This window comes from Sceloporus occidentalis, unplaced genomic scaffold (genome assembly GCF_023333645.1).
Source record: "Sceloporus occidentalis isolate IW3139 unplaced genomic scaffold, rSceOcc1.0.p SCAF_1, whole genome shotgun sequence".
NCBI lineage: Eukaryota > Metazoa > Chordata > Lepidosauria > Squamata > Phrynosomatidae > Sceloporus > Sceloporus occidentalis.
Window position 1 is genome coordinate 258,086,828 of NW_028316981.1, and position 25,044 is coordinate 258,111,871.

At 39.2% G+C, this 25,044-nt stretch overlaps 1 protein-coding gene and 1 non-coding gene across 3 annotated transcripts in view; one reads left to right on the forward strand and one right to left on the reverse strand.

Moving 5' to 3' along the window:
- The window catches only part of FER (FER tyrosine kinase), a 197,914-nt gene that overhangs the window by 123,245 nt on the left and 49,625 nt on the right, over positions 1 to 25,044 (reverse strand). The gene's annotated exons all lie outside the window — the stretch shown is intronic.
- On the forward strand, positions 3,586 to 3,745 carry LOC149323796 (U1 spliceosomal RNA). Its single transcript, XR_016279622.1, has one exon. It is a non-coding gene; the product is annotated as a U1 spliceosomal RNA (small nuclear RNA).

Below are 25,044 nucleotides of genomic sequence, written 5' to 3' on the forward strand. Positions count from 1 at the left end.
GGAATTACACAACTCCAAATCCCAAGAATTTCAGAAGAGCTGTAGAAATGGTTATAATTCAGGAGACTGGTGGAAATGTATAAATCTAAGTTGTTAAACTGTATTATTTTTTTACTGTATTTTATACTCATAATTGGCTTTTGGGAATGTAATTGGCCCTTAATTAGGAGAAAGACAGGCTATACATTCCTAAATAGAGACTTTAATCCCAATTCTATAGCAAAATGTCTTATAAATATAGGAGGCAGGAGCCATAATGTAATGTGAATTAACATTAACTCAAAATTTGCTGTTCATCTCAATGAAAGTATCCTGAGTTACATTCAAAAGATATACAATGGTTCAACACTTATATCCTCTGTTAACAGAGGAGCTTCATATATGCTGGACCTCTAATCACATGTACTCTGAGCTACAGAATTAATTATGTTGCCATCATGCCTTAGTTTAGAATCCCTTTTGTCCCAGAAGACACAGTTTTTAGTAGTTCCTGGGAGAATACTACAAAAGTAAAGAAGATGCCAGTGTGGCCAACTCTTTGTTTAAAGCAGTACTTCTCAAATAGTGGGGCGCGCCCCCCAGGGGGGGCGCGAGGCTCCATAAAGGGGGGCACGAGGCTCTGTAAAGGGGGGCTCGTTTGACCTCGGCAAATACTATTTACAGTCGCGTGGGGGGGCGCAAAATGTTTTCTTCTTCCTAGGGGGGGGCATGACAGAAAATAATTGAGTAGCACTGGTTTAAAGTAATGAAGATGCTTTGCAGTGAGAAAAATCACATAAATGTCTATCTAAATGTCACAGCACTACCAAATCAGCTAACTACAAAGGTACCTTTCAGCTGAGTAATCAAAATCTGGGTATGAAAAATGAAGTATTGAAACATCTTCACCTACCTAACAGTTAATTCAGCAAGCAGCATTAATCACTCATTAATCACTCAAGAAGCATTAATCACTCATTTCTTTATGTTATTGTGCTACAAACCATAGAATAGCTAGGGGTTGCAAAAGTGAGTGAGTCCTTTCCCCCCAGTAATGGGAACCCAACAATTTTGGTCAACCTATGAGCTACAAAGCTTTATGTGAAATTTATCTGAAATCCTGTAACTGATTGGTTATCTATTCAATGTTCACTCTTTCTCTTTGGTCATGGCTCTCAATGCTTTTTACCCAGAAATATGCTGTTATGTCCAGAGAGAGTGTTTTACCATGTGCCTAATGAGTCCCCGGTAACATATCATATAAGCAGGAGTACAGTTTGACCTGCAATGCCAACCAAGCGAACTGTCAAATAAGAGTCCAAACAGATGGTGAAGAAGTGAGTTTGAAATATTGGGAATGGGGCACAAAACCTTCAAATTCTGAGGCAGGCATCGATTCTGAAACATATGGGGGGAAAACCCTCTCCATTCTTTTTGCAATGTCTACTGCTGAAAGTACACCAATAAAAGAACCACTACCAAAAATAAAAAATATGGCAAACTACTATAAACCCTCCCAAAGCTTAATGGCTGGGCTCATCCTCCCTCTTCCTATTTTCTTTTTCCTTCCTGTTTTGTTTTTTATCATTATCATTATTATTTTAAAAAGTTACAAACCAGAAATATGAATAAAAACAGAAAAAAGACAAGAAACAGAAACAAATACAGACAAAAAAAAAAAAGCAAAAGTGCAGGCATTTAAAAAACAACAACAGTGTTTCATTAGTGTTTACCAATAAAAACAAGACATTATGTTATAAAGATATTATTGCATTTTTGTTGGTGTTGGCCAGGATTGAGATTGCCAGAACTTGGAAAAGTGGCAGAGTCAATAGGACTGATTGGTAATTCACCTTCCTGTTTTGAGCCATAACACAAAGTGCCACACATTGAACTGCTGCTTTTGCTTCCACAGTTGTGGAGAAAGCAGCAGCGGCAAGAGCCTGTTAGGTTTCACAAGGTTTGTCAATGCAAATTCCTGTATCAGGAAATTGCTCACTTCTATCCCAAGGAGAGGCCCTTTTAGCAAAAATGTCTACATCTATTTTTTAAATAAAAACTGTGGCGATTGCGGAGTCCCCAATTACAAGCTTAGTTTTTAGTTAATATTCCCACTGTGACTTATTCAAGACCCTTTCTTGATGCAGGCCACTGTGTTGCAATCCACACTTTACAGAATGAGGTTCATGTTCCTTTTGCAAATTTAGGAAAACCTGAAGGTAATCTGTGCCTGAAGCATTTATCCAGTATTTTTGGCAAAATGAAACTAAAATAATTTGAATTCCCCTTTCTCTAGGTGTGATACATATATCCAAATCCTACTTCATTTCTTTTCATTTCATCCTAAATATGTGCATTTCTACTTCTGCAGCCCAGAATTTCAATAACACTTGAGCTCCCTATACCAGTCCTAAACGCTGCCATTTTCCTAGTGGCACTTCACTCTTCTTATCTGAAAAATGCTGTTTTCCTCATTCTTTCTATCTCTTTGGAAGGAGTGTTATAATTAGCATACTGAACTATGTACAAGGATTAGGTATACTAGCCAATATATTTTTCTGTATCATAATGATTGTGCACACAAGTGCTTTGAGCACAAAAACTTGTAGAAATAAATTTTAAGCTTCTGATCTTTAAGCTATTACATTCAAGATACTCTTCAATTTAGAAGTTATCCATCAGATTAAGAGCATAGCCAGCCTAAATACCCTAAAGATACCAGGTCCCGTCTGATAAGCTGGGTCAGCCCTGGGTAGTACTCATTTTAGAGAATGCCAACAAGTTCCTGGTGAAGTAGACTATATTTCAGAGTAAGGAACTACCCAACCATATCTGAGTATGCCTTGCCTAAGAAAATCCAATGAAATTAATGACGCCGCCACAAGTTACACTTCAAGAAGCATCTTTTATGTGAATAGCACATGTATCGTTAAGGGCTACCACAAAACTAAGTTGCTTCTTAAATATGTCTAGCTGCAAATGACATGAACACCAAATGGAAGGCAAATTCATCTACTGAAACTGAGCCAACAACCAGCATCCTATGGTGACTTACCTATGCATGTTCACCTGTGGGAGCTGTGGGCATTTTTGTTTGCTGCAGAATATTTGTATTCAATTCAAGACTGCACAAACAGTGACGCTCATGTGGTGCCAACATGTGAACTCTGCTTTTGATTTAGTACACAATTTTGCCATTCAGTGCAAGGATTCATAGTACAACCTAGGTATAACTCCACATGTGAAGATTTTTAGACTGTACAAAGACAAAGTAGGTTTTTGGCCAGTACAGTGTGCCCTTGGTATCCGCTGGAGGTTGGTTCCAGGATCCCCCATGGATATCCAAATCTGTGACTGTTCAAGTCCCATTACATAAAATGGCACAATAAGATGGTGTCCCTTGTATAAAATGAAAAATCAAGGTTTGCTTTTTGGAATTTATATATTTTTAAAATAGTTTTAAACCATGGATGTTTGAATTCATGGATAAAAAAATCCATGGATATGAAGGACTCACTGTATATAAAAGCTATATCTGTATACTGTCATATCTACAAGGGAACCTTAATACCTGAATGAAGTGTTTACAACTACTTTCATTCTGACTGAATTACCTGGCAGGGGAGATACCATGATCACAAAGGTGATTTTCCTAGGGTGAGGCTCATCCATTGCACTCCAGCTATGCTGACCCCTGCCATTTCCCCAAATGTGGGAAAGTCGACTGCATAATTTGTGATACAGGCAGTAAAGGTTGGTGTCCCTTAAATATTGTACCTTTGAACTACAACTGCCACAATATCTTATAATAATAATAAAATAATAAAACTTTATTTATATCTCGCCTCTCTATCGATGACAACCTTATCATTTGCCACACTGACCGATGGCCATGAGAGTTGTTCCAAAACACCTGAAGGAACAGTTTCCTCATCCCTGATATATACTACTGCTCTTCTAAATTCATTCAAGGCTTTCTGATATCTCGTACACTATAGGTGTATGACAATTCAAAGTTCTGTAACCTCCCAGGTATAAAATCTGTTAATCAACTAAAATCTGATAATTTGATAATTGAAAGAAGGTGCAGTAACAGAAATTTCAGACACAGCATGTTGGATTTGATGTTACAATGAAACACACACGAAACCAGACAAGACAACAAACCGGAGACAATAAAGGAGAACAGATGCAAATTTAACTTCTGCACTGAAGTAATCTTGAAGATAGGGTAATAAAACATCACAACTAATATCTGTTCCATCTGCATCCAGGATTCTCACGAATAAAATGTCTCACTCCTTTTAAACCATCTCATGCCTACCCAAAATGGCATATCAATTTTAAATTACAATCTGTCCAACAATAAAACAGGCTGCTCAGAGTCCACTGGCAGGTCGATTTTATATCAATGGATTAAATGGCTACTTAAGAAACTTCTCACTGCATTACCATGGATACAGTGCCTAATTTTGCTTCTAGGTCTGCCAGGAGTTGGGATGATCAGCTCATTTCACGCACCTCCGGTAATGACAAGATAAAGGGTCTTCTTCAGATAAACGAGTCATGGGGATTAGCAGCAGCTAAATGACTGCTTCTCATATCACTGAGGGGGAAAGGGACAAGAAGTGATGTGTGCATCCTGATGAGTTTTCCTACAAATTCATTCAAGTAATGCCTTAATTTTACATTTTCTGCCCTGAAGACTAGTGACTACAATGCTGCTCCTAGCTCTTCTATTTTGCCTGAAGTCAATAAATGCATACACTTATTTCCTTTAAGGACATTAAAATTCACCCACTTCAATATTCTTCACAAATAGCAAGCAGAGAAGCTGTCAGGGGAAGAAAGGTTACTAGGCTTCTGCTGAATACAGGAAGGCTGGCAACAGCTGCTGCTAAGACTGATAGCAAAGCTGTACTTTGCATTAAAAAGATGTCACCATGTGAGTCCAAGGCACAGATATCATGGTGTGGGGTATTCAGCAAACAAATATTTTCTCTGTCACCTAAAAGTTCCCAGTGAGGGGAATAATGTTTCATCATGTTTGCCATCTACAACTATTGCCATTAAGAGCAAAAATCCTAACATTTGAAAGTACTAGCCAAATTTTATGTATTAACAATGATATAGATAAATTAAGGCTGTCCCACAAAATCTGAGAAAACCTCCACAATCTTAAATCATGCAGTCTAATCAGCAGGCTATCATGTACTACAAGTTAAGATCATGGGGAAACAAGCAGAGTAAAATGCAAGTAAATTGTAGCAGGTGCAATTTTAACATTTGCTCAGAAGCAAACAGGGAGCTTATAAAACTCTATACAAGGCATCTGTTTCACAGCATCCCTTGGTAACCACTAGTCAAGTCAAGGAAGAAAATCATAGTAGGAAAATGACAAAATAAAAACTCTCATACAAAATAAGAGCAATCTTCCATTACTTGTTAAAATCCACACAGGTCTGACTCCTGACATGTTGTGCATCGAATTCTAACAGCATGTTTATTAAAAAGGATGGAAATATTTTCCCTTAACATTGTGGAACATAATTCATATACACACATATACAAAAAATAATAATCTATTTTGTTTTAGACAAATATAGATGTGCACACGTGCACACACACACAGATAAGTAAAATAAAATAAATGAAATGACTGTCTATGCAATCATTTCTGAATAATATGGGTAAATTACATATACACACAACCCTAAGAAAAAACTCCCTTGGGGAAGTACTGCTGAATAGATCAATAAATGAGCAGGCACACTTTCATACATAATAATGAACAACAATTTAGAATTACCTACACAAACAGGAATGTGCCCATACGCTCCACTCCTTCCTCCATGTTTGACTAAGAGGAAGAATATACCAGCTAAGACTCTGAAGAATGTTTCCCTTTATCCGGCTTCCTGACCATATCAATGTGCAGCTCTGTACTTGAACCTCTTTCTACATTTGTAGATGACTTTTGGAAATCATTTGTTCCTTTAATTCAAGCCCACTTTCTTATTAAGAAAAGATTTAATTATGCACATTGAAACAGGCATGGCTTCCCATACCATGTCTTCATCTGAGAGACTGAAGGTTTATTGCCATTTGTCAGTTAATCTATATTTTGCTAGAGCTCCTTCTAGTTTATCTTTTTAATCACATGAGTTTTTCTAGGCTATAAATAGCAATGAACCCAGTAGCCTAGTTAACATCAGCAATCCCTTTAATACTCTTCTAAGAATTAGAATTTCAGTATATTTTGACAATGGGAGAATCATCTTTGCAATCTTTCCTGCTATTTACTGAACAAACAGTTCAGTATATATTTAAACCACCTTTGAAGAGAATCATTACATTATATTGACATCTCATTATCTAGGCGCATTCTTACAAAGGCTCTCACAGCCATGACGCTGCCATTGTCTAACCTCATTCTTGGGATGGCAGGAGGATCAATCCATTCTCCTTGGGTTTATTCTCATGCACCACCCCTGAGGCAGGTAAATAAAAACTATGGATGGTGCATGGGGATAAACCCAAGAAGAGAGGATTGATCATCCTGCCATCCTAGAATGACCTAAGTACAACCCCTTATTCTCATATAGACCTCATACTTATATAGACATTTCATCAGCATTACATTGGTTCTACAGACATCATATTTTTATCTATATCTGCTATGATTTCTCTTAGCATATATCATACAACAGCCCCCCCTTCAGCCACCATCTTGAGGGGAGAGAGGCAGGCGAGCTCCAACTGCCTGCCTGTAAGAAGAAAAGCCCTCCCTTCAGCCACCATCTTGAGGGGGAGAGAGGCCTGTTATGTTTGTTTGTTTGTTTTTTTACTTTGTATTGTACTTCCTGTTGTACACCGCTTTGATCTACTTTGGAAAAGCGGTATATAAATAAACATTATTATTATTATTATTATATATCTTGGCCCAATCTGTTCAGAAATTTGAGAGATAATAGCAGATGAAGCTCACTAATCAATTGGCAAGGCAGAAGCTGAACAACAATCAGTCCTATGCCCACTCCTCAAATAGTGTCTAGCAGAGAAAGAAACAAGCTTAGTTGTCCTCATAAACCATATAAAAGCAGATTTATGTACAATGTTGTTGTTGTGTGCCTTCTGGTCATTTCCAAATTATGATGACCCTAAGACAACCCTATCATTGGGTTTTCTTGGCAAGATTTGTTCAGAGGAAATTTGCTGTAGCCTTCTCCTGAGGTTGAAAGCATATGATTTGCCCATGGTCATCCAGTGGGTTTCATGGCTGAGCTGGGAATCGAACCCTGGTCTCCAGAGTTGTATAGTCCAATACTCAAACCACTACGCAACACTGGCTACTTGTTCATAATCAAACTTATGCTCTAATGGAGGAGAGAGAGGGGGGAAATTGCTGCTGCTTGGATTGATGCAAGAAGAGACTGGATGTAGACAAGCATACAAACAGGAAGTCTGAAAAGATGGAAACTAGCAATTAGTGACTGTAATTATCCAGAGGGGAGAGATTCTCTCTGTTACTAGGTTTACACCGTATGGGGCACAAGCTAGTAGTCAACATACTAGACAGCACCTGCATGAAGCCATTGGAAACAGTCACAAGACTGCTTGATTTTTATCCGGCCTCAGGTGGCTTTCAATTGTGGCTGGTACCTTATCTACTCAAATCAGAGTGATGAAAGACAAACACAATAGTAGAGGCCATTAAATTCCCCATTTGGCTGTCATTAAGTAAGATGAAACATCATGATGCTTACAGATTACTCACTTTTTTCTGTTATTGCTTGTTTACAGTTAACTGGGTGCCATGTACAGACAGCTGTGATTTCTGTAAATAGATGTAATGCTATTGACCCTATTTCTCACCATCCATTAACCAATGTACACTGTAACATTTTTACTTTTAATAAACAACTTTCCCTAAGATGGCAAAGTGTACCAGTCAGCCTGTAACAACACAGTTTGTTACTTGGGGAATATTAGTATAGTGGTCCTTCTGGATTCACGAGGGATACCTTCTAGGCCACTCTGCGAATTCAAAATTTCACAAATACTCAGGTCATTGGAGACAATGGGACTTAACTATTTGTGAAATTAGAACTAATTGTGAAAGAAGGTGGGCTGATAACAAGCCCCGGTGGCCCAGTCTCCAATTAAAGTCCTCAGCACTGGGGGGGGGGGGAGGTGCCAGTAAGAGAGGGAGCGAGCTGCGGCCTTGGCCTCACGAATAACAGAAACCATGAGTGCCAAGGCTACGAATCCACTGTATACAGAGAAACTCCATAACAGAACAAAAGGAATAAATGATTAGTGAGTATTCTACATTTTCTGTAGACATTCAAGAAAAATGTAGGACATTATCAAATTAAAAATAAGGAACACTTATACTAATATCAATCCATGCTTCTTAGCCATGCTCAAAATAGAGGACATGTGATCACCTGCCTCTCTGCCACTGATACCCCAACATTAGGAAGGTGGTAATGAGGAGGACTCTCAGCAAGAGAATCCACTTCTGGTTTGGCTGAGAATGAGCTCAGAGTTTTCAAACAGTGTGGGAATTAAATTCCAGTCTCCCTATCAGCGTTTCAATTCACACTTCAAGGCCATTACTAAAAATCACTGTGCTTCCTATATGGTTACAGTGGCATCCACCAACGTTATGAGAAAGCAGAATAACAACTGAAGAAAATTGCAGATGGCCCTCACTCTAATGCACCAAACCCTTTCAGTACGCTGAGAAGATAATGTTCTCGAAAGCCAACTGTTCACTTTTAACAGCAACTTTGAAACAAAAGAAGAGGCTTGCCAAAACATACGTTTCTTCAAGGAAGAAACAAATACACAAGTGTAAAACGTCCCTTCTGATTAAATGATTTATAATACTTATATCAACATTTCAAGAAAAAGATCAAAGCAGTTTTAACAGCAGACTTATGTAACCATTCCCTATCATCTTTGAAAGTTTCATTAATTTCATCAGCCTTCTTCCTTCAAAAGGACATTTTGAAAGCTTCAATTCCAGTTCTGAGAAAATATATTCCACAATATAAAAGCAAAATAGAAGGGGCACTACAAACACATTCCATTAAGCAACAGTATCCCCAGAAAGGCCACAGCAATACATGTAGCCCTTTACATCATTTTGACAGTGGTGTGACAGGCTCTTGATACAGTGTGCCATTTAGCAGCTTAGTTAGTTCCTCCATTTTGCACTCAATGAAGTTTCCAGATATTTATGGGTAACCCTACACAGAAATTCTATAGATGTCATAACTAACTTACGGGCAGCATTTGCTGAATCAGACTGACTCAGAAGAAGTTTCAATTAACAAAATACAGACTGAGCCTTATCAGGAAGTCCATAATACATAATGCTTTGAGACTTAGATTATGGAATATTTTGGATTTGGATTCTGGAATATAAGTAGCGTAGTGCGTACCTGTATTGTATATGCAATGCTAGAGAGATATATAGCTGGAGAGATATGTGAAGATCTGTCAAATGATGGGTGGCATGGCTTCACAACAAGCACTATGCTTGGATTACCATCATTTCACAGGTTCTCACATCTCTCTCCAGCCATGTCTATTTCCAGGGACTGTTCTGCTGGATCTTGTTATGGCTGATTAGGAGTGAAATACATAAACTCAGAAAATACAGATGTTATGAGATGAGAAACAGGGAAAGGAGGAGGACTAGAAAGCTGTGTTTTATGCAAGCACCCCCCGATACTATTATGAAAATAAATGTAAAATGTCTACGCTACAGAAGCAGGAGCATAGCAAACACCATCTTACAACTGAGTCAGGTTACTAATTCATCTAGTTCAGTTTTTTCTGCACTGACTGGTAATATTTCTTTGGGGTCTCTGCGCCTGGTCTTACCTAGACAAACCAAGACTGAGATTTCCTTCACCTATGATGAATTAAGGGCAGCACAGAAATCCTTGAAATAAAATTAATGAAAATAAATGAAATGGAATTAAGAATTACCACAGTATTATCCTAGCATGAACTCCGATGTGGTTAACAATTTCTGCACAGCACAAAGTCCACAAAATACCTACACCTCAGACAAATTTCAGTCCCTAAAATTTAATTTGTAAAAAGGTCAGAACAATTTCAGATATACAAATCGATTTAAAGGCATTTCCTTCATGTTTAAAATCCTGGGTGCAATAATCTGACTGAAAAGCACAGTGTGCTGTGAGAATCAACTCAGTGTAAATAAGGAGTTAATTGTTGGCTGTACACATAGAAACCTTGACTGATACACAAAATAAAGTAGGATGCAAATTTACTTTATAAACAGATATGTAGAAACAAAGTGTAGGTAACAATTCCAAAATGACAAAAGTACAATTTCAATTTTCTCAAGTAATTTACTTAAATATCCCTTGCAATGCAACAGAGGTTTGAATTCTGCCTGATATCCTCCAGAAAGCATAAGAAATAGAAGCTCTTCTGTCATTCTACTGGACGGAATCTTTGGAATGTTATTCTATAAAACCGTTTCTTACTATTTGATATGCTATGTATGAGAAAATGTGAAGAAGTATTGCTGAAATGTCCAATGGTAATCTCACACCAAAAATAAATTGCTATGCACGATCAATATATTATATCCGTAGAACTCCGAGCAGAAATGATGGAATAATAAAATGTATATTATAAATTCATAAAAAGCTTTAAAATAATATGATATAAAATCCAATGTGTGAAACAAGATGTGCCTAAAATAAAAATAGAGACTTGTACATTCAGACAAACCGGGGGGGGGGGGGGGGAGGAGCTGGAATAGGATGTCAAAACAAGTTGATGCAATTTTACCTTGCAAAGAGCAGTTTATACTTTCCAGCAGCAAATATCTTAATATCGACCAAAATTAAGAATTATAAAAATTCAAAAGAAATTATCAGCTCACAAAGTTGACATTTGTTGCAAACATAAAGAACACTCTTGGTGAACAGAAGAACTGGTCTGAATGCACTGAACTAGTTTCACTTGCACAGTCAGCTCACTATCATAGCAACAAACCTAACATCAACTTCACTTCCAAGTCCTTAAATCCAATTAACCTACTGACACAATGCCTTGATTAAAAAAGAAGTTGCCCAAAGAAGGAGATCTGTAGGTAATTAGCACACCTTTTTGTTTAAATGGCACTGCTAATTTGCCAGTTTTTCTCAAAAGAATTGCATGGTTCAGAATTTCTCAATTTAATTCCACATGCAGCAGTACATAAACAAGCTTTAAAATACAAAGCTGACTTAATATATTATATGTGCTACAGGCAGAAAAAAAATGTTGCTAGTCACAAGGAAAGAAGAAAGAGAAAGCATTGCAATATCTGCAGATGGGTCTTGAAATGGCAGCAAAAGCTCCTTCTTTGGGTTACTAGAAAAAGTTGGAGCTGAACTGAAGGGATTGTGCCTTAGTTTTCTCCTGCCAGCACAATCTTGAGATTATTTAACAGACATCCCAGTCATATAGCCAAAAGCTCTGAAATAAAGACTACAGTATGTGCTTTTGTAGAAAGTGGGACATGAAAAAGCGCAGAGCACAGGAGAGTTGAATTTCCTCCTGCCACCATCACTCTCCTTCCTACAGTTGAGAATCATTCCGTGGCACTTTAAAGATTAAAACACAATGAGTTTTCAGGACACAGTAGTTTGATTAGGACTTTGAGAGGTCAGGGTTCAAATCCCGACTCAGCCATGCAAACCCACTGAGTGGCCTTGGGTAAGCCACATTCTCTCAGAGAAAGGCAAAGTCAAAGCCCCTCTGAACAAATTTTGCCAAGAAAACCAAGTGATAGGGTTGCCTTAGGATCAACAAAGTGGATGTAGGCTTTCCCCTTTCAGGATGGAAAAGCAACTCACCTGGACCAAACACAGGCCAGGGAGACTCTAAACCTGATAAAATTGTCACCCATTGTGGGAAATTGTGGGAAGCTGGGGATCTGTTAGTCCCCTGAGGACTTTGGGTGATGGCCACCTATTTGCCTACCCCCTGAAGAAAGCATTCCCCCCAAAAAAACATTTTTGCTTAGGGAGCATTGTGGCAATTTGCCCATATTTTTGGCCTTCTCATTGGTCTTTTATCCAAAATGAAGTGACCATAGATGGAAGAGAAAAATGTAGCAATATTGCCCCTCACATCCTCTGAGGTCATGGGGGGATTCAATTTCCTGCACCCCAAAACTGAAGAGTCACACCAAGTCTGTGGACCATTCTTTCCACACACCCTTCCCTTAGAGGGTATCAATACATGGTTTCAAATTTGGGGGGTATAGGCCATAGGAGAGATGTAGCTCTCTCAGGATTGGCAGGGCTCCTGGGCTACCCCAGAACTGTGGCAGTAGCACGCCTCTACTCTAAAGGGTCACAGGGGTTTCCATTATTCCTAATACACCTATACAATTTTCCAGTAGAAATCCCTAAAACATGTGAGATAATACAAGAATGTAGGAAATCCTTACAAGATGTGGGATAATACAAGAACGTGCCACAGAAAGAATATCAAAAAGGTTTATGGTGGAAAACTCTACTCACTATACACACTTGCAAGTGGACACCATTTTCTATCATTGTTAACAATATGAGTCAAATCCATAACATACATTTTCAAATTAACTGAAATAAAAACAAACATTATTCAGTCAGTTTCTCGGCACAACTAACTTATTTACTGAATAGTCAAAATCCTAGGCAATTTAACATACTGCAAAACATAAATGCTGGGGGAAAAGGACTGCATATGCTTTGGTTTGGATCAAGTTCTAAAACTACATTTTCAATGTGAAAAACCCGCAGCCAATTAAGCTGCTTTTGCAAACATTATGCCTCCAAGCTACATAGAATTACCACATTCCCTGTGAATGTTTCTGCACCTCAGTGTTCACAAGCAAGGTTATTTTTTTAAAAAAAAATTGGTTAGATATGACTATCAGCTAGCTTTACCCTCTGCTCAGAAATTCATGTTGAGAGATACTGAAAATTCTTTATCTCAATAAAACAGAAGCCTGATAGTATTAACCCTGATCAGCTTTTGGCAAGATAGGGAAAGAAATGCACTTTTAACCAGTTTAGCTTTTACATTAACTGTATTAAAGGATAAATCTTACCCTTTCATAAACTGAAACAGAAAGAGATATGCAGTCAGAATAGATTACAACCATGGATGCTATTTCTGGCACACAGGCAGCACAGCTATGAATGCATGTTTGACCAACAAGTCTATGACAACTATTTTAATGGTCTATATGCACACTGAAAAAGATTGTTGATCACTGAAGATGATCATTTATTGCTTCATCAAAAGACCACTGCAAACCTATATGCACCTTGTTTTTTTTACATTGTGATTTCTTATCACCTGCAACATTTTTTTTTAAACTGGACCTTAAGTAGTGGGTGCTCATATAGTGGTAGTTTTCATTTTTAAAGATTTCCTTTATTATTTAAAAAATACTACAAATTAGTTTTTTCATATCTTAATAAGAGAGAAGGACAATAGCAATCTGGTATTTTAAACCACGAGTAGATCCATTATATTCTGCACTAGTCAAGCCTCATCTGGAGAACTGAGTTCAGTTCTAAGCATCTCATTTTAGGAAGGAGATGGACAAGCTGGAGCAGGTTCAGAGAAGGGTAACAAGAATGATAAGGTTATTTTTCCCCCTCCTGTTTGCCAGATGAATAAGCCAGTGTGACTTCGAAAGCTTGCAACATGTAATTGTGCATTTTGGTTGGCCCAGTAATGGTATCATTGTTTGGATATTAAAGGATGATAAGGGATATAGAAAACAAACCATATGATGGAAGGTTGAGAGAGTTGAGCATGTTTAAGTTTGATGAAGAGAAGAATGCGGAGTGACATGACTGTACTCCTTCAGTATCTAAAGGGCTGTCACAGAGAGGAGAGTGCAGGTTTGTCTTTTCCTGTCCCAGAGGGTAGGACCACATCTAATGGTTTTAAGTTACAGGAGGGTAGATTTTGATTGAACATTAGAAGAAACTTCTTGATAGTCCAATGCTTCATCTCAGCCATGGGTATCCTTGGGTTTTCTACTTCAATTCTAACTTGCCAGGTAACAGAGTATAAATGCATCACTCAATTAGATGAACCACATAAAATGTAATGGTGGCCTCATTTATTCTCAAACCTACTGAACTTATCAATTTTGATCTGACTTTATAGAAAGGACTCCACTTCAGTAATAAAATAATAATAATAATAATAATAATAAAACTTTTATTTATATCCCGCTTTTCTGCTCTAAAGCAATCAAAGTGGCTTACAGTTTAAAATGCAACAAATATCCAATACAAATACATCTTAACCCCCCCCCCCTTAAAAAAGAATTAAACATATTGTTATTAAAATTTAAACTGTTAAAAAAGAACGACTAAAAGCCAATAAACTAATGGGAAGTGGTGGGAATACAGCATGTGGGGGAAGTTCCTGTATAGCGTTAACTCAATTGTGTGGGTGAGAGTGTGTGTAAAACCACTGGAAGATTAGAAAACTTCAGCAGTTGTCAAAGTCATTTACAGCTTTCTCTTTTTCCATTCTCAGTGAGTCATGTATAAACAAAAATTGTGGCACCCCTAGAGACATCCAGATATACAGTCATCCCTCCATATTTGCGGCTTTGATATTTGCGGATTTGATTATTCATGGATTTCATTAATATGTTATCTCCAGGACTGTCTAGGTCCTCCAGTGCAACTCTGTGGTCAACTTTAACTAAAAGTTGCACTGAAAGACCATTTGTAGCAACTCCAGTGCCACTCTGTGGTCAGTGTATGTTGGACATTGACCAAAGAGTTGCACTGGAGGACCTAGAGATTCCTAGAGAGGTGTCCTCTCAGGTAAAAACAGTGTTTTTGTTATTTGCAGTTTTTCCATATTCACGGGGGCCTTGTTCCCCTAACCCTAGCAAATGTGGAGGGACAACTGTAGTTAAGAATCATAGTTGCTATAAAGGGATCACTGGCGAAACCAAAAATGAGACGGTCAAGTCTAATAATAATAATAATAACAACAACAACAACAACTTTATTTGTATCTTGCCTACTCCAATTAGGCTCGAGGTGGCCTACAGTAAAAAACGATCTAATACATAATAAAATAACAATTCTCAATAACCCCAAATTCTACCCTCTCCCCTTAAAATAACAATTAAATCGTGTATACATTAAAAGGAATACATTAAAATCAACAAAACAGAGAATGGGGTGCAGACTAATCAATGAAAAGGGCTGGGACGATAGTCAATGGTCGATTCAGTTCAAAGTGTGGCTGGTATGCTATTCCGGAAAGGCCTGCCTGAAGCTTTTTGAAGCTGTCCAAGCTGGTAATATGACAGATCTCATCTGACAGGCCGTTCCACAATCTGGGAGCAGTTGCAGAAAAAATCCTCTGGGACGCCGATCTGGTCCTTACAGGCTGCAACAAGTTATTCCCAGAAGACCTGATGGTGCGGGGTGGATTGTATGGAAGAAGGCGATCCCTCCCTTAAATAGATTGGACCCAAGCCATGAAGGGCTTTATAGGTCATTATCAACACCTTGCGATGGCGAGGAGTGCTTGATACCAGCTTCGGCTGATACACCAACTGCGTCCCTACCTGGACTGAAAGGACCTTGAAACAGTGGTACATGCACTGGTAATCTCACGTCTTGATTTCTGTAATGCGCTTTACATGGGGCTACCTTTGTACCAAGTTCAGAAGCTTCAGCTAGTTCAAAATGTGGCAGCCAGACTGGTCACTGGAACATCTAGGTCAGACCACATAACACCGGTTCTAAAATCCCTTCATTGGTTGCCAATTAGCTTCTGGGCGCAATACAAAGTGTTGGTTATTACCTTTAAAGCTCTACATGGCTTGGGCCTGAGTTACTTGAGGGAATGCCTCTTCCTACACAATCCGCACCACACTCTCAGAACATCTGGGAAGAATTTATTAGAATACTCAAAGACCAGATTAACAACAACTTCCCAGAGCGTATACAGCCATAGCCCCTAAATTATGGAACAACTTGCTGGAAGAGATCCATCTTATTACCACCTTAGATGCTTTTAAGAAGGCACTAAAGACGGATCTCTTCCGGCGGGCCTACCCACCCGATCTTCTATGAAGAACCTAAGGAAAATCCTGCTTGTGGCTGTAATACTGCATGTTAGATGATGTTTTTATCGTCCTGAATTGTATTTTTAAATGATAATATTTTATTGTAATCTAGATGTTATTGTGGTTTTATGCTTCTAATCCTGCTTCGATCCATTGGGAGAGGTGGGAAACAGAAATAATAATAATAATAATAATAATAATAATAATAATAATAATAATAATAATAATAATTTGTCAAGCTGCCCCTGGGGCTTTAGGGCTGATTCAAGGTCTATTTGTGCAAACCATGCTCCACCTGAAAAAGCCAGTGTATATAAGACTGAGAGAGCCAGCATGATGTAGTGGTTTGAGTGCTGACTACAACTCTAGAGATCAGAGTATGATTCCCTTCTTGGCCATGGAAACCCACAGTCTGACCATGGATCTCAGCCCCGAGAAAACCCCCGTTACAGGTTCGTTTTAGGGTTGCCATAAACTGGAAGTGCGGGCACATAACAATATAAAATTTAGAGCTGAAAGAGCAGTAATTACTTTTGTTTATCTTGCACAGAAAGCAGGCTCGCTTATAGCATCAGAATGCCCTGATCATAATCCCATGCTATGTCATCATTCAATTGCAGAGTCCAAGACAGTTTAATACATAATATGTTCTCCTCACAATAGCTGGTAGAGTGAGGGCATATCTTTATATAGTCTTGAGCCATGATTATAAATTCAGAAGTATATATAAATTCACATTATTCTTCACTGTTCACATGAGTTTCTACTTTAAAGCACAGAGTCAGCTTTTAGGTAATACACTAAAATTAAAAATGAGATGCTATCAGGAGGCCACTATACAAACACACAAGCCCTGTTTCAGTCTTTTTAAGTCTATTCACCAGGCACTAGCCCAGCTCTCTCCACTGTCATTTTACTCATGTGAGAAGCAACAGATCTGAAGAGAAAAGACTGCCAAGGCTTTCCACCAAAAGTAGGAAGTGCAAAATTAGGGCTCTGTCTCACATGAAAGTCTCCATAAGTAGGCCTCTTCACTTAAGCAGTAGCCGACATAATAAATTCAAGATATTTTTTTAAAAAAACAGTAGCATATCCTTAAGTAAAAAGCCTAATTAAAGCTTCTAGTATTCTTACAGGTTAATTCAAAAATGTCAGGAACACTAGTTGAACAAAACTGGAAAAAATGATTTCAGGTTGCCTTTTCCCAAATATAAAAACTCTGTTGAGCACCATGGCTCAAGGAAACTATGGTTTCTTCACAACGATCACCATTATAAGAGTTCTCTCCTATTCTGACAGTGACAATAAACTCTGGATACCCAACAGGATGTTAGATTCTGATATCCATGAGTGTGCTATTGCCCATAGCACACAAATGGAAGAATTGGGCAGAAAACTCTTTTCTCAAATCTCATCTAAAGTGCCAAGGAACCTTCAAAACAGCGTAAGAAGCAGTGGGAGATGCCACAAGGAAATTAGTGATCATTCCACGCATATTTATAGACACCCCATCAACAAATGCAAAAGACATTCCTTTGATGGAAGAACTCCTATTCATACAGTGGTTGCTCAGAGATAGATTGGTTCAGTATTCTGAATATTCATTCAACAATTTTACTAACTAGCAACAAATGAAAAAGAACTACTGATTTCAAAGATTTACCACAAAATTACAGATCAAAATACAAATAACTCTATTGTTGTTGACACCTTTAAAACCAATTTCTTACCTTATCTTTAGTGGATGATGCATGTGTAGTATGTGTGCTATGTGTAGTATGTGTTGTATGTGTTGTAAGTGTATGCGAAGGTGTAAGGGATTTGGAAGCAGTTGGAAGAACCACAGTGACTGCTTTAGAAGGAACCGTAGGAACATCACATTCTGCCTTTTCGCATGGAGTACAAAGTTCAGGATCTGTCCTTGATGTTGCACATTTGTTGCATAATCGGCTATGCGCACCTAGACATCTGCTGCATTTCTGGTCCATAATGGATTCCAGTATTAAACCAGAATATATATTTATCTTGGTCAGTATGTTAAATAAAAGAATCTTCAAAAGAAAAAAAACCCAGTATTGTCAGCAGACTAGAATCTCCAATTTTGTTAAGATTCTCAAGGAGTTTTGGAATTAGCCGGCATACTCTTTTCAAGACATCTATATCAGAAATGGTTCCTCTGCTCTTGTTAATGCAGTAAAGAAAGTATTGATAGACAAGATTATCCTTTACCATGTAACAAAATGTTACAAGTGGTCACAGTAATTTATTCCACTTATTTATAGGTTCTCCGTAATCCTCCTTACAATACATCTTAGCAGCCATTTAACTCTGTTCTGTTTCATAAGGAAACCCTTTCAGAGTACTTCAGGAACCAAAGAAACAGTTCCATTTTGTTAAGCATACAAACAAGCAGTTGTTTCAGTGTCCACTCTTTAGCTTCTAGTTAGTGAGGTAATAGAACATCCCAGAAGCTGACAGTTCCCCTGTGTCACTTTGAATATGAGAATTCTGCTGCTGAAAAGGTTTAGAACACTTGCATGCATTCTGCTCTGATGGGAGGTGCATTGGGAACACAGTTTATGATAACTGAAACTAAAGAAACATTTCAAGTCAACAAAGTCAACGTTCGTATGTACTGATTAATTTTTTCCTCAAATTCAAATATAGCATTAAGTAACTGATTTTACTGAGCAATATCAAATCTTGGCAAATTCTAGGAAGTGACTCTTTATCCCTACCATCACCACACAACACTTCCCACTGATTTGCTTTCTTCTTTGCAGCAATCCACACTTGCCAAAGCAAGCAGAAGTTACTGCTCTTTCCTCTCGTTCTTCTCATTGCTGCTCAACTGGTAAAGTTAGGTAAATAGGCAGGACCACCAGGACCAGGAGATTCCAGAGATCAGCTGTAAGGATGCTTATCTGGGTGTGGGTCTTATTGTGTGACCAGTGAAACCAGTACTGACACAAAGAGTACCAAGTCTAAATGAGCCCCCTTGGAAAAACCAGAAATAGTGTTAAAATACCAATACCACAGTTTCAATAGCTAAAGTATCACTATTTTGTGGATTTTGGATGATACTGTACTAAGGTTTACAGGGTTACAATTGCTCCAAGAAAATCACAATGACAAGCTGATTTGGTGGCATGCAATGTGGTTATTTGAAAGCAGATTTAATTTAATTTTCTCATTTTGACAATCATATGTTTATTGAACAAGCATGTATATTAAGGACACAAAATGGCCCAAAAGAAATGTAAGCAGAAAATCTGAGTTTTAGTATAAGTTTGGATAATTTGCAGAAGATCACCAATAATTTTCAGCTTCCAATGATGGTAGGCTTTAGGATCCTAGTGAAAACAAACCGATCAATTACAAGCCTAAAGTCTACCCACTGAGCGATTAAGGCAGTGTCTCTTAAAAAGCAATGTATTTATTTTATAGTTTCTCTTACCTCACAAATAAAATTTGTTCTATAAACATTCTGAATTAATCAAGACTTTTTATTGTACCTTTAAACTAGCGGTGAGCTCCATCTACTGGCAAACTGACCAGTCTATACAAACTATGAAATTAATATAACAAACTATTATATCTGGAACTATTGCCTCACGGTAATAAGGAAGGCAAAACCACAAGCAGTTGGACATTCCTTAGTCATCTTTTCTTTAATAACATGTAACTTCCCACATATAACTAGTCTTAGGGACCAAAGGGACCTCCCAGCTCAAACAGCATGGATAACCTTGATGACAGACCCCCCTGAGTTGAAAATGCTGCGGCTGAATGCTAGGTCAGTGAATAGTAAAACAGCTCCCATTCAGAAGCTGTTCCTGGGTGAACAAGCTGACCTGGCTAGATGAGGTGGAGGGGGGGGGGGTAATCTCTCCCCACTTTGCCCACCAGGACTCTCTGTGCAGCAGCAGGTAAGACCTGGGGAGTGGGGAAGTGGCGTTACTGTGATCTATCCTGATTCCAGCCTTCTGACCAGATGCCCCCTCACACAGTTTACTGGTTTTGAGTGTGTTTATTTGAAGGTGGGTAGCCAGGACAGAATAGGGATTCTGCTGCTCAACAGTCTTCCTTCCTGAGCTAGCTGGGGTTGTCTTGGTGTTGTTAGTCTCCTTATCTAGTAGTGCTGGGGGACTCCAACATCCATGCTGAGACTGCTTTTTCAAAAGTGGCTCAGGACTCCATGGCATCCATGACAACCATGGGTTTGTCCAAAGTAGTATCTGGCCCTACTCATGCTGCTGAGCACACTCTGGACCTTGTTTTCTGTGCTGGGTGGGGTGATGATTATCTTTGTGTGGAGGAACTCCCCACAGTTCTATTGCATGGACAGATCATTATCTGGTCAGCTTTAAACTCACTGGGACTCGGCAGGGATGAGGGACCAATTAGGATGGTCCATCCTAAGAGGCTGACAGATGGATTCCTGGGGGCTCCTGTCACCTTGGCAGGTGATTCTGTTGAACTCTGGCTGTTCTTTGGAATGGGCAAATGGCCAGGATGGTAGACATAATCAGTCTTATAGAGTGGAGCTAGACCAGTTCCCTGGTTCTCCAGGGAGGTGTCAGTGATGAAGCTAGTGAGATGGAGACTAGAGTGATGTTGACAGAAGACTCAAAGTGAATCTGACCGAACATAGGTTACAAACTATTTGGAAGCCTACACCATGGCAGTGTGGGCAGCAAAGAAATTATTTTTTACTGACAGCATTGCATCTACAGGAAGCCATCCAGCAGAGCTGTTCCAAGTGGTCAGGAGTCTTTCGCACACTCAACCTCCAGTAGAAAGCACTTGACAACCCGCTGCAAATAATTTGCAAAGCACTTTCCAGATAAAGTTGCCTAGATCTGCTCTGACTTGGATGCAGATGCACTTTGGTCCTTGTTTGTCCAGTGCTAATGGATACTTTTCAATTTGTGCAGCCTGATGATGTGGACAGGATCCTTGGAGATGTGAAAGCTACCACATGTGTCTTAGACCCTGGTCCTCCTTGGCTTATTAAACAGGCCGGGGGGGGGGGGGGGACTGGCTGAATGGGTGAAGGGGGTAGTCAGTGCCTGTCTTAGGCAGTGTTCCAACTTGTGTAAAGGAGGCATAAGAAGTCAGTTTCTTCCCATTTATGCCCAAAGCTGAAGATGCTGTTTATATCTGCATTTGATTTTTATTTTATTTGTTTTTTCTTTGTCCACATTGTCAGCATTGCAAATACTGCTTCTTCATGAAAAGCACTAACAGCCAGAGATTTTAACAATGACAACATATGGGGAAAATGCTTCCTGCAGGTGCTTTATAATAGCTGATAAAGAGAGAAGTCAACATTATTTATACTGTATATTGTGCCAGTAATTCACAATAAAGATCCTACATCTCTACCACATTTTCTGAAGGAAAGGATCATTTGTCTTAATAGAGGAGTGCCTCTCCCTAGAAAATGAAATAGTAAACTGCTCTAAAAGAGGAATGGGAACCTTCTGGTGAAGGTGGTGAGCACACTGCCCTTCCTTAAAACCACACAGAGACTAAACTGATCCCCTTGCACTGGGATATTACATTTTAGTAATGTGGCAGTGGCAAACTTCTCTGTGCCCCAAATTTTATGTTTAAAAAACGTTTTTGTTTGTTTAACAACAACAAATCACCCAGGACTCTTTCTGCTTGCCTCAAAAGAAAAAAAAAAACCTCTCCTGACCGCATGAGGAAATCTGAAAAGCTGATATCACATTACCATACTGACTCGTAAATAAGTCGACCTGGGATTTTGAGGTCAAATTTGAGCATAAAGTTTTAGACTTGAGAGGGAAAAACTTATACCTTAATACAGTGGAACCTCGCCATACGCGGGGGATCCGTTCCGGATCCCGCCGCGTATGGCGATTTCCGCCTATGCTCGAGCCCCATTGTAAACAATGGGGCTCGTGCATGGCGGCGCGGAGGTGCGCGGGGTGCAACAGGCGCGCACACGGCGCAACGGGCGCGCACGCCCATTCAACTGAATGGGACGCGCCGCCTGTTCCGCCCCGCGCGCGCCCAGCGGCTTGAGCGCGTACGCTCAAAGCCGCTTATAAAAAGTCCACATATGCAGAGGCGCCACTGTAGTCATATGGGCAAATATTGGGCAGCGGCAGTAGAGGTGGGTGACACTGAGGTTAACTCTCAGAGGACAGAAGTGACACCATAGTTGACACTTGATAGCACTGTGTAAAGGGAGACAAAAGGTGTCCCTCCTTGCAAGACCACTTCAATAAGGAAACCTTTTAGATGAGATAACTAAAGCAAACTAAAGAATGAGAGGGCAAACAGTAGACATGTTCAATAAGGCAAACGTAGTTAAAAGCAACACACAAGGAATGAAAAAACAAGAAGAAATGGTGTGGCTTTCATAATAAGCAAAGATATGGCAAAGGTAGTCAAAAGTTACAATGCAAAGTGAAATCATATAATGTCAATAAGATTCCAGGGGAAACCTATAAATATTACCATAATCAAAGTATATGCTCCAACCACAGATGTAGAAGAAAAAGAAACAGAGATTCTATGATGCAGTTCAGGAAGAAATAGACAACACACCAACACAGGACTTCAAGTTAATTATTGGCAACTAGAATGCTAAAGTCGGTAGCAAAGAATCAAAAGAATCAAAAATAGTAGGGAGATTCAGACTCGGTACAACAAATAAAGCAAGAGAATGTCTGATAGACTCTTGTCAGGTCAATAACCTATTTATTGCAAACACCTGCTTCATGCAACCAGATAGGAGACTATAAACATGGACATTACCAGATGACCAACACAAATAGCAGATAGACTACACAATTTGAAGCAGAAGATGGAGAAGCTCTATTCTTGGGGCCAAAACCAGACCAGGTGCTGACTGTGGCACAGACCAAAAACTGCTTATAACAAAAATCAGAGTAAAACCAAAGAACAAGGCAAAAATCATCATCATACCAAAATATGACCTGAACAATACCTCAAAAGAATTCACCGACAATGTAAGAAATAGATGTGTACTATTATGTACAGTGGGCCCTCGGTATCTGCAGGGGATCCATTCCAGACCCCTCCCCCCCCCCCCGTGGATACCAAAATTCACGGGGAAATGGCTGTGTGGGTGAGGGAAGTGCTACACAGGCCATGGAAACGGCCACTTGCCACCTGCCCAGGGACCCTCCCAAGGCCCAGAGCTGCACCCGTGTGGTCCCAAGGAGCTCCTGCGGGGGCAGTCCCCCCAGGGATATCACTGCTCACATCTCCTCCCACCTCTTCCTGCGTCCTTCACCCTCTTCTTCCTTCCTCCACCATGGCTTCTTCCTTCCTCCTCTTTCCTCTCCCTGCTTCTTTCATCCTCTTCTTCCCGCTACTTCCTCCTCCACCTTTGCTTCTCTCCCCCCCACAGGCCTGTCATACGCAGATGCTTAAATTTGCAGATGGCAAGTCCACATATATGGATGGCCCACTGAGAACTTGAAGAACTGTGGGCAGAAGTCAAGGACATAATCAAGGAAGAATGCAGGAAGACACTAACAGTGGCCAAAAAGAAAGAGGAAACAATGGATGACAGACAAAACACTTCATGCAGTACAAGAAAGAAGAGAGAGAAAAGCAAAGTGAGTTAAGAGGAAAACCCAAAATATGAACACAACTGTATAACATCTGATATGCAGGGATAAGGAGAATTATTATAAAGCTCTTAAATGCTTCTAAAGGGTACGGAGCAATTTTCACCATGTTTTAGGTTTCAAAAAAGGCCTCTCCTGGGAAAATAAATGTAGATAATCACCCTACAGCCCTTAGTAGACTGTTTGGAGCATTTCAGGATGAAAAGTTTGTTTTTAAAAAATGGCGGAAAAGTTGTTTTTTGACCTCTGGGAAGCAATGGCACTACCTTTCTGTGATGGTGCAACTGTGCTCCTGTGAAGCAAGAGGCTATGCTGATGGTAGCAGTGTGGCTAGTATGGTCTCCTGTGTCAGAAAGGCTTTTGCTGAGAAGCCAGACTAAATGTAACAAACAGTTACTGAGCAGCAGCAGTAGTGAAGCGTGACACTGTTTCTTAGAGACAATAGCAGAGAGCCATAGTTAACACTTGTTAGTACTGTACAGAAGGAAATATGTCAAACTCCTTTTGAATGTCTGTTGCCATAAAAACTCAATGATAAGACAATCCAAAATGAATCAAACAATAGTGTCTGAAGATGAGGCTCAAGTCAGAAGGCATTCAACCAACTACTGGGGTTCAGAAGAGGCTAACTACCAGTAGTGCTGTGGCTAATTGTGCAACTGGACTTAAGCCAAAAAGACATTCAGCTGTTGACATACTCAGAGATGAAATCAAAGTCTAACGATTCACAAAACACATTACAGGAAAATAGAATATGAGAACCATGATCAGGGGAAGCTAGGCATGGTAAAGCAAGAAACTGAACGTATAAACATTATTTATTTATTTGTTTGTTTGTTTGTTTGTATCCCGCTCTTTTCCCAGGACTGGGACTCACAATAAACATCACAATACTTGGGTTGAATAAGCTGAAATGGATAGGAATGAGACATTACACAGTGTTTTATGCAGGACATAAAAATCTTAGAAGAAATTAGGTAGGATTAATAATGAGGAGAGATGTAGCAAAAGCAGTCAAAGGATATAAAGTAAAGTCTGATTGAATAATATAAGACTACAGGGAAAATCCATCAATATAACCATAATTCAATGTTTATGCTTCAGCTACAGAGACAGAAAAAGAAGATATAGAAGACTATATACAGTCCAGGAGCAATTTGATCACACATCAAAACAGGACTTCTTGTTTACCTTTGCCCCAATCATTAATCAGAATGGAGACTGCAGTCAAGAAATCAGAAGAGGAATAAGACTTGAAAGGTCAGTTATGAAGGAACTAGA